Consider the following 9,590-nt stretch of genomic DNA (forward strand, 5'->3'; position numbering starts at 1 on the left):
GGGGGGGGGGAGGGGTGGGGGGGATGAATTGGGAGATTGGGATTGGCACATATATACACTAATATGTATAAAATAGATAACTAATAACCTGCTGTATAAAATAAAATTGCAAAAAATAAAGGAAAAACTCTACATTGCTGTTAGTAATAATGGTGCTAACCACAGGAGATTCTGGATTTTAAATTTCAAAGTGATAGCTTTAGATTTTATGAGAGTAATAAACAGGAATAGATCCGATGGTTAATTGATGTGCCTTGATTTAGACAAACCTAATAGATTAAAATCCAAGCATACATCAAAGATAAATTAAGGTCAAATAAATTACACTGCAAATAAATTTACAGTAGAAGCCATTTAAACAGCAAATCCTCACTACATTTTAAATATCTGATTCCTATTTTGGGACCATATTTATTAGATAAATTAAGGTGTGCTTTATCATAAAAATGAACACAGATGCAGGGGGAGAGAAAAACTAAAAAAAATTACCAGAAAATTTCAGATTTCAACTGGAGATTTAGTTAATATTATATCCAAATATTTTTTAAGTTTTGAATTGTTACTTCCCAAAGGTCAAAGTTTTCATTTTCAACAGAAAAATGTTGCCTACAAGAAATATTAAAACAAATTAAATAGGGAAACTCTTTGAGGTGGTGGGACTTATTCCAGCTCCCTATGCTTTGTGTTGGAAAAATAAATAAAATTTAACAGTCAATGAGCTTGCTGTATAAAAATAAAATAAAATTCAAAAAAAAAAAGAAATGTCTTTGTTGTAACAAGCCCCTTTAGACCAAACCTGCATTTACACTAATGCGGTAACTTAAAGTGGGGACCGCTAGCGTCAGGATGGGGCTGGTCACCAGAAAGACCCGAGTGATAAAAGGGTTGGAACTTTCAGCTCCATCCTCAACCTCCTGGGAGGGGAGTGGGGCTAGAGACTGAGCTCTACAAAAACTCCTGAACAGGGAAATTTGATGAGCTTCTGGCTTGGTGAACACATTAAGGTGCTGAGGTACCCAGAGAGGGCGTGGAAGCCCCATACACACCCCTCACACCATGCCTTGCCCTATGCGTCTCTTCCATCTGACTGTTGTATCCTTTAATAAACTGGTAAACATAAGTATTTCCCTGGGTTCTGTTAGCCATTCTAGCAAATTATCAAACCAATTTATAGCATGGGAACTCCCAATTTATAGCCAGCTGATCAAAAGTACCAGTGACTTGTGACTGGCATTTGAAGTGAGGGCAGTCTTGTGGGATTGAGCCCTTAACCTGTGGGATCTGTGCTAACTCCAGGTAGTTAGTATCAGAATTGAGTTGACTTGTAGGACACCCAGTTGATGTCCACAGAGAATTGATGGTTGGTGTTGGAAAACACTCCAGAAATGTATACACGGTTGGTGTGTTTTTCAATAGCTGAGGGCCTCATAGAGTTGGTTATAGAGGGAGTGGTTAAATCTGAATCTGTTGGCTAAAGTGACCACTTCCAATAATGAAAATAATTAACATTTATGAGCATTTAAAGTATGCCAGTCACTCTGTTAGTCTTTAAATAGTCCCTCTTTTAATGTTTCTAATAACTCCATCCAGAAAGTACTAATATTATCTCCATTTTACGGGTGAGGAAACAGAGATTTAGAAAGATTACTTGACCAAGGTCAGTCAGCTAGAAAGTAGTAGCTCCAAGATTTGAACCACTTCACTGTACTGTACAGCCAGTAGCTGCTACCGGCTTGGGCTTGAAGCCCTTCTCATTCCTGGCTCAATGATAGCTTCTCTAGCCTGTTGTGAGGAGGGGGATCTGCAGAGGTACACACTTCCTTTCCCCGAGACTCTTTTGTTCCTGAGTAGGAATTGTGCTGGGCCCTGAGCCCATGCTTGTCTCCCCCCAGGATTTCTGGAGCAGCCACTGGTTAAGGGGAAGAGTTACCACAGACAGGAGAGCTACCTGCAGAGCCCTCTGGCTTAGTAACAAGAGTCACTGGAGGAGGGTTGCTTGGAGGCTGACTCCCAAAACTAAGAAAAAAGAGCGTCTCCAGAACATATTTCTGTTCATCTGGATTTAGTCAGCAGGAGCACCTTTGAAGAGGCCTAGGCCCTCTGCCCACTTCTAGCCAAGTGACCCCTCAGGCTGGTTCTGGGCTTAGGGTAGGACTCTGGATGCTGCTACTCAGCATCACCCTGGGCCCCCAGGTATCCCTTGTCCAAGGCTTGGGCCCAAGGTAAGGACTACCACTTAGCTTTGCCCTCAGCTGGGACCTGCAGCTTGGGTTCTGCTCAGCCTCATCCTGGACTTAAGGTGGCTCTTTAGGCTCATATGGGACTAGGGACAGTTCCTCAGTCTCGAGGAAGGGGGCAGCGCCTCAGGCTTATACAGGGCTTGTGTTACTCCTCAGCCTCATGAAGGTCCTGAGGTAGCTCGTGTGCATAGCCAAGTCCTAGGATGGCTCCTCAGCCTCATGAAAGTCTAAGGATGGTACCTTGACCTCATCCAGAATTTGGATGGCTGTTGTCCTGGCCCTTAAGCCAGGTTGTCTACCAACATCAGGAATCAAGCTACTGACCCTTAAGCTTCTGCTCCTCCCAGAGGCCCAGAACTAGGGACAGGTCATCCCTTGGCCTCTACCTCAGCCCTGGTTTGGGTGGGGTTCATCCTCCTCTTTAGTCTGGAGGCTGGGCCCATTATGGCCCCTCTGTGGGAAGCTGGGGATGGACAAAAGCAGGAATCTGTTTCCTGTTCATGATCCTGCTGAATCATGGTTGCTGTTTTTGGGGTTTTCTTTTCTTGGCCACTCCACGTGGCTTGTGGGATCTTAGTTCCCTGAGCAGGGATCAAGCCTGAGCCCCCTGCATTGGAAGCACAGAGTCCCAATCACTGGACAGCCAGGGAAGTTCCTCATTGTTGTTTCTTCTCAGCCTGAGATTGGCTTGGGCCTCTTTCTGTGCTTGGAGGGAAAAGAATTGTACTCAGTGGGTCTCTGGGGGCATGGGCAAAAGAAGGGGGCCAGGTTTTTCCTTGGGATTGTTTGGCTCAAGGAATTTCCTCAGGGCCACCCACAAGTAGGGGAGCCACCCAGCCTGGCAGCTCTGAGGAGAGCAGGTGAGCTTAGATGGGAACTTTCACCTGCTGTTACAGACTTGGTGCTTGATTGCTCTTGTCCTTGCTCATGCTCCAGCTCCAGTGAGGAGGGTGAAGTGACCCCCAACCATGTCTCAGGACTTTGGAGAACAGCTCGGGGATATAGATATCATTGTGTGACTGGGTTCTGGTGGAGTGTGTGAGAGGACCATCAGAGAGCTGGCCCAGTGTGGTCTTCCTGAGACAGAGGGCTCCAAATAGGTGAGTGGAGATCCCAAGTCTGAGGTCTTTGGTTGGCAGGGAGTATTCTAGGATCAGAAAGTAGAGAGGGTCCCTAGACAGGATGTTGGGACCTGGGGATATGGGAGATCTAGGAGCTCTGAGGTCCTTGATCTTGGGTGCCTGGGTAAAGGGGGAAGTTCTGGGGCTGAAGGTTTTGAGCAGTGGACAAGATCCCAGGTCCAAAGTCCCTGGGCAGGAGGTGGTAGGAAGGCCTGAGGTCCCTGGGTAGGTGCATTTCCACAGGTATGCCTCATCTTTGGAGCATACTACTCTCAAGTTCACTTGGCAGTAGTCTCTGGAAAGCTTGAAGGTGAAGCTAAGCTACACAAGACCAGAATGCAGTCTGGGCAAAGGAGAGGAAGCAAACCCTGAGGCTCCTCTACCTGCCTATATGGCCATGGAGCCCAGTCCTCCCTTTTTCATCTCCCTACTGCCCACCCATATTCTCTTCCCTCACCAGGAGCTTCACTGTTTAGACACAGACCACAGTTTCCATGCCACCCAATGACTGGAACACAAGACTACAGCAACCCAGGACTTCCCTGGTGGCTCAGTAGTTAAGAATCCGCCTGCCAGTGCAGGGGACACGGGTTTGAGCCCTGGTCCGGGAAGATCCCACATGCCGCCGAGCAACTAAGCCCGCGAGCCACAACTACTGAGCCCACGCGCCTAAAGCCTGTGCTCCGCAACAAGAGAAGCCACCGCAAAGAGAAGCCTGTGCACCTCAAAGAAAAGTAGCCCCCACTCGCCGCAACTAGAGAAAGCCCGCGTACAGCAACAAAGACCCAACACAGACAAAAATAAATAAATTAAAATAAATAAAATAAAAAAAAAAAAAAGACTACAGCAACCCAAGTCTTCTCCAACCCGCAAAGGCCAGAGATCAAAGCCCACCCCTTTCTCCTGTAGGAAATTGTTGGCCAGAGTGGGCTGTATCCAAACCACTCTGCTTTCCGCCCATACCCTGACCCAGCCATCAAGGGAACTTGTCCTTAGGAAGTGTTCCACACTGTACAAATGTACCAGAACTTGGTTCACACTTCCCCTTGGTGGTCAGGGAAAGAGAGGAAGTTGGAGAGTGGGGAGGGAGCAGCTCTAGACCCCCAGCTCCAGAGGGAGCCCCCTCAGGCTGGAATGCCTGGCACCCTTACTGCCCTGGAAGAAAGGAAGAAAAATCCTGAGTGGCTCCCCAGGGCCCCACTCAATCTCTTCTTAGGCACAGGCTCCCCCTGGTGGTTACTGTCATCACCGCCAGCTCCACCATCACCCTTAAACAAGCACACACTTGCCCATTTCTTGACTAAGACTGAAGAAGCCTTTGAAGGTGGTAAATTAAGGTTCTCTGAGGGCAAGAGAGGAGGAGAGGAGGAGGTCAGGGTAGAACTCAGGGAGCAAATCAAGGGGAGGGGAAGTGACCCTGGTCTTGTACTAGGACAGCATCACCCAGAAGAAAGAGGGACATGAGCTGCCAGGATGTTTCCTCTCCAGGGTTGGAACTCTGCCCTAGTTACCAGACTGATCTGGATAATTTGAGCCAACTGAGGAGGAAGTTGAGGGCACAGCAGAGATTTCTGGGAAGGCACAGTGAGGTCATATTTTACATGAATTTGAAATATAGGAATAAGATGCTGGGCTTTATTCGAAATCAATAGTCTCACTTTATGCACAAAATGTGAAATGAAGGTGAATCTTCCTAAATATAAAACTTTTTGAGAATCACAATTTCAAGGCTAATGGACTGAGTGAACTGTAAACTGCTTACACTATTACTGCATGCGTCCCCATTTCTGCTGGTAAACAAAAATTCAGGTGGGGAGGGAGGCTGAATCAGGCTGTGAGGTCAGGGCTGAGTGACCAGGATCACTCACCAGTTGTAGGTAGAAGCCTTGGAGTGGTTTCTCCTCTAGTTCCCAGAGGGAGAGCCGGGGCCTGGCTCCAAAGGTCGCTACACAGGAGCAAGAACAAAGGTGAGGAAAGACAGAGGCAGAGAGATGAGTAAGAGGATGAGGTTGGACCAGGAGAAGAGAGAGGAGACAGACAGATGGGAACGGGAAGAGGGACCTGGGGGAGGCAGGGAAATGCTCTCACTCTGGAGAGCAGAGGACGCTCTCAAATGTGATTGCTGGAGGATGGAGGACAGAGCAGAGAGGGGTCCCTTGGGGCCTCTCACCAGAATTATAGCCAGAGCGTAGAGCCAGTGGGACAGCTTGTCTAGATTTGGTCTCCCAGAGCTTTCCATTATCTGAGAAATGAAAGAAAAAGGAAGGAGCTGTGAAGAGCTGAGGAAGGGGGAGTGGGGGGTGGCCTGCACCAAGAATGAGGTCAGTCCACCTCATTTGGGCCTCGCTGAGCTAAAGGTTCTGGAGGGGCAGACTGTCCAGGTCTTTCATAGGTGTCAAGTCCTCAGGCTTTGGCAGCCACTCAGATTCCAAGGTGACATGCAGTCTTCTCAAAGTCTCTATTATTTTTGTTTTGTACCAGGGAAAAGTGGGCATTGTCCCACACTTAACCACCCCACACAGGCTCTAGGAACAGCCTAGAGCCTCAGAACTGGGGGGCAGAGCTTCCCCAGCATAGAGCCTTCCCCAGCATAGAGCCCTTCCCACAGAGCCCTGATGCTGGACATGGGAAGGCTACAGTGGGAGAAGGAAAGGGAAGGCTGATGGGAGGTATAGAGGCAGAGGGGACCCAAGCATAGGCAGGTCAGTGTCCTGGGCCAAGGCAGGGGGGACACTGACCTGGATATCACTGGAGAGTTATCCAGAGGGGAAATCAAGTGACTGCTTATCACTGACTAGATTGGTTCATTGTTCTCATAGCCCTTTGGGGATAGTAGAGGGTCAGTATGGGCAAGAGGTGATTCATGGGAAGCCTAGGAGAGGGAGGATGGACACATCAGTGACCCACTTCCTCCCTCCACCAACTGGTCAAGCCCTAGTGAGTTCCCCAGCGAGTAGGTCTCCCCTGTAAATGTTGGGGAAGAAAAGAACATAAGGTGGACTTTATGGGGTATAAGAGAATGGCTGCTTCAAAAGAGGGGAATGGAATGGTTCCAGAGTAGAAAGTTTGGAAGTGGATGGCCAAGAGGGATCAAACCAGAGAAGAGTCAGAAAAACAGAGTGGGGAACACTGATTGGATTTCCTAAACCTTTGTAGTTTCTCCAATAAAAGATATAGTTTCTCCCTGTAGAAAGCAGCACCTTCCCAGCTGGTCCCAAATCTCGCTACTGAGACCCTGGAGAGGTGTGTTTTTTGTTTTAATGACAAGCTTAACTGGAACTGGGAGTAGGCTCTTGATTCTGTGTCAATTTTGTTAGCCTTGTCCATCATCCCCTTAATTACATCAGTCAGACCCTTAACTCAAAGAGGGCTCCTTTGCCTGGCATGAGAGAAAGCCAGGAAGAGGATCTGTGGTTAACCCATTTCTTACCCTATGAATAATTTTTTGGAAGCAGAGTTCCAAGGGGTCATGTATGTGGGAACGGCTGAGGAGCCATCAAGAAAACAAGAGGGAGCTCTTCTCTGCGGCACTGCCTATGGAGGTGGCAGCCATCTCCTACTAGGCATCATGGCCACCCTCAGACCCCTCACAAAGCCCAAGATTATCAGAAAGAGGACCAAGAAGTTCATCTGGCACCAGTCAGACTGATATGTCAAAATTAAGCACAACTGGCGGAAACCCAGAGGCATTGACAATAGAGTGCACAAGAGATTCAAGGGCCAGATCTTGATGCCCAGCATAGGTTATGGGGGCAACAAGAAAACAAAGCACATGCTGCCCAGCGGCTTTGGGAAGTTCCTGGTCCACAGGGTCAAGGAGCTTGAAGTGCTGCTGATGTACAATAAATCTTACTATGATGAGATTGCTCACAACATCTCCTCCAAGAACCACAAAGCCATTGTGGAAAGAGCAGCCCAGCTGGCCATCAGAGTCACCAATCCCAATGCCAGGCTGTGCAGTGAAGAAAATGAATAGACAGCTCATGCACACATTTTGTTTGTGTTAATAAGACCATAAAACTCAGCAAAAAAAAAAAAAAAGAGAGCAGTTGTCAGTCTGTCAAGTCTGCCCTGCCTCTCCCATCTCTGTGCCCAGCTTCAATTCCCCATCACCATCCTGTCAAGCTCTGGTCATCTCTTTTCATTCCTCACATCTCTCACATCCATCTCTCAAAGTAATGGATTCTGAGCTTATGTTTATTGACCACTCAGTGGACAAACCCACTGAGTCCATCAATACACTGAAATTCTTAAAAGGTTGAATTCAACAAATCTTCTGTATTATAAACTCTGTTGATATCCCAATATCCTCCACCTGGGTATTCACATCTGGGTGGGGTGGTGGAAATGGAGTGGTAGTACAAAAGAAGGATCTGGAGCTGGGGGGTACCCACCCCATATGTGCCACAATGTCTGTGCCCTCTTATCCACTCTTTCTGGAATACCATGGAGAGACTGTGGGTCCCCTACTGGTGTTCCAACTTTCTCTAACCCCAAATCCATGCAACTAATTCTAGGAAAGGGGGGATTAGGAGTTGGCCCTACTGGGACTTCTTTGGTGACTCTCCTAAAAAATCATTCCATAAAAGGGCTATTCCTGCATGAGGCTGAGGAAATACAGAGGTGAGAAAAACCAACTGGGAGGTGCTCAAATGTAGCCATACAGAGGTAAAGGGGAACATGAATGTTGTCCTGGTCGGTGTCTTCAGGCCAGATCTAAAAGGAGAGGCTGGCTGCCCTTTCATTCCATGGACCAGGGTTGGCAGAAGTTTCCCAGGTTTCTGAAATTTTCAAACCTTCCTCAGACTTCGGGCCTCTTTTCACATAGTGACCAACTGTAAAAGCTTTGAAAGGAAAAGGTACCATGCAATTGTCTTTAGGGAGATCTTAACACGGGGGGCAAAGAGGTGTGAGGAGAGCTGGTGCCCCACTCAGCATCCAGTCTAGAGGCGTGAGGACCCCCAGAGATTGAATGGGTAGGAAGCAGCCTGAGGCTCTTGCAGTTTGTAGGAAAGAAGAAAGGAGGCATGAGGTAGTACCAGCTGCAAGGCTTCTACGGCTCCCGGTTCAGGAAGAGAATCCCCAGAGTAGGAAAGAAAAGAACCCAGCTGAATGGCTAGGTCCTGGCAAGTAAGGAAGAAACAGGGCTCAGGGAGCTAACTTGGTTTGGCAAAAAGACCCTTATGGGGGCTTAACCCTGATGGCTTCCCCAGCATATTAAGACCACCCTCAGGAACAGTCCTACTTTGTTGATGATCATATAGGGATTCATCTTCAAAAAAGTATTTAACACTGATATCAGCTCATTAACATCTGGGAGCTGGAGAAAGAAAAAGGGGGAGGGCAAAGACTAAGGCCATGTGCCTTGCTTGCCTCACTGGCCTCGTGGAGGCGGAAACTCCCCCTCAGTCCCTTTCCAAATCCTCACACGATAGACACAACACCCTCCCATTGTTCTATAGAGAACAGTGGTCTGGATTCTGCCAGTGCTGACCCTTCCCTGCCACCAACATTTGTGTGCCTGTCTCAATTTAAAGGCTCTTGGGGACTAGGCTGGGAATCAAATTCTCCATCATAAAGGGGCTTCTTTGGGAATTCACTGGCGGTCCAGTGGTTAGGACTCTGTGCTTTCACTGCTGAGGGCGCAGGTTCGATCCCTGGTCAGGGAAATATGATCCCACAAGCCGCACAGGGCGTGGCCAAAAAAAAAAAAAAAAGAGGGGCTTCTTTAAGTAGGGACAGATTTCTCCTCTCAGAGTCAATGACTCTCCAAGAGTGGGCTTAGGTTTCCTCCATCCAATTGGAGGCACATGTAGTGGGTTGAATCGTGGCCCCCAAATGGTATGTCCACCCATAACCTCAGAATATGACCTGATTTTGAATAAGCGTCCTTGCAGAGTTAATTAAGGTAAGGATCTCAAAAGGAGATCATCCTGGACTAGGGTGGGTCCTAAATCCAAGAATGAGCATCCTTATAAGACAGACAAGGGGACAACACAGAGACACAGAAGGAGAAGGTCATGTGAAGACAGAGCAGAGATTGGAGTGATGGGTCTACAAGCCAAGGAATGCCAAGGATTGCTGCCAGCCCCCAGAAGCTAGGAAAGAGGCATGGGATGGATTCTCCTCAGAGCCTCCAGAACAAACCAACCTTGTGGACACCTTAGTTTTGAACTTCTGACCTCCAGAACTGTGAGAGAATAAATTTCTGTTGTTTAAAGCCACCAAG

The 9,590-nt window shown here is 47.9% G+C and overlaps 1 pseudogene across 1 annotated transcript; it reads left to right on the plus strand.

Moving 5' to 3' along the window:
* Positions 1 to 41: 41 nt before the first annotated feature.
* Positions 42 to 9,346, plus strand: LOC309636182 (large ribosomal subunit protein eL32 pseudogene; annotated as a pseudogene). The gene has a single exon. The product of its transcript is annotated as a large ribosomal subunit protein eL32 pseudogene (transcript).
* Positions 9,347 to 9,590: the final 244 nt, after the last annotated feature.

The sequence above is a fragment of the Balaenoptera borealis genome (genome assembly GCF_965194805.1).
Source record: "Balaenoptera borealis genome assembly, chromosome: 10".
In the NCBI taxonomy this organism is placed as follows: domain Eukaryota; kingdom Metazoa; phylum Chordata; class Mammalia; order Artiodactyla; family Balaenopteridae; genus Balaenoptera; species Balaenoptera borealis.